Here is a 1,081-nt window from a genome sequence, read left to right on the forward strand (position 1 = left end):
GTGGAATGTCTACACATGTCCTACTTCGATGTCAGATGTCGACGTAGGGCTCTGTTCCCATCTTCTGATAGGAGCTGCAGTTTTGACATCACACTGGCTAACATCTGTTGCAGCTTTGAAGTCGCGTGTCTCACGTGGAGATGTGGCACATGCTATTTCGAAGCTGTGCTTGCTACTTCCATCTCGCTTTCTCGTGTAGACGCACCTTTTGTGTTCTTTCCAAATAACTGCAAATTGCCCCATGTGCCCTTTCCATGTGAGAGCCATCTAGTGACTGACACTCACCTTTCCACTGCCCTGGCGAGATGGGCGGCAGGAGTGAAGAATCAGAACATTCCAAGCAGAAATCTCCATCCCTCCATTGAACACAAACCATCACTGCCCCTGTCCAATAACACTTTTCCCATCACACTTTTGAACCCGCAATCTCTTGTCCTTATGGAAGTGAATAACAAGAGCTCCTCATTTCCTCACCATCCCCTGGATAGTTGGAGCTGATTTGTACACCCAGTGCCCACCTGGAGCCAATGCAGAAAGATGCGAAGCTACAGAGCACTGAAGAGGGACACTCAGCTGGGGAGAGGATTTCCTCTCTTCTCCTTGTGCAGGTGGGAATAGAGACGAAGAGAAGAAAATCCTCTTCCACTCTCTGAAGATGATGAATTACCAGTTTATAGAAGAGACCAGAACAAGAACACACATTTCCAGCCTTAGACCAGGAGGTCAGCGACAGCTGGTAGAGAATTGCTGAATCAGCTGAGAGCATTAGTGCAAGAAGGGAAGCACCCAGCATGGAGCTTGAACCCATGACCCTGAGATTAAGAGTCTCATGCTCTACCAACTGAGCTAGCCAGGCTACAAGTATAGAAGTTTTTCATGTCCTATCACAGAGGAGAAGGAGTCAAATGTGCATGTCAGGTGGGTCTAAGTCAAATGTGTGTGGCAAAGTGCTCACAAGGGCCAGACTCCAGTCTTTGTTCTTTGGGCTGCCGGAGGTGAGATGCAAAGAAAACAGATGGTTGGAGTGAATCTTGGCCAAGCCTCTCACTGCTGCTGCGAGCTCTCCCGAACACCTCACACA

General features: G+C 48.7%; 1 non-coding gene across 1 annotated transcript; it reads right to left on the bottom strand.

The window, feature by feature from the left end:
• Positions 1-783: 783 nt before the first annotated feature.
• Positions 784-856, bottom strand: TRNAK-CUU (transfer RNA lysine (anticodon CUU)). Its single transcript has one exon. It is a non-coding gene; the product is annotated as a tRNA-Lys (tRNA).
• Positions 857-1,081: the final 225 nt, after the last annotated feature.

This window comes from Carettochelys insculpta, chromosome 7, assembly GCF_033958435.1.
Source record: "Carettochelys insculpta isolate YL-2023 chromosome 7, ASM3395843v1, whole genome shotgun sequence".
NCBI lineage: Eukaryota > Metazoa > Chordata > Testudines > Carettochelyidae > Carettochelys > Carettochelys insculpta.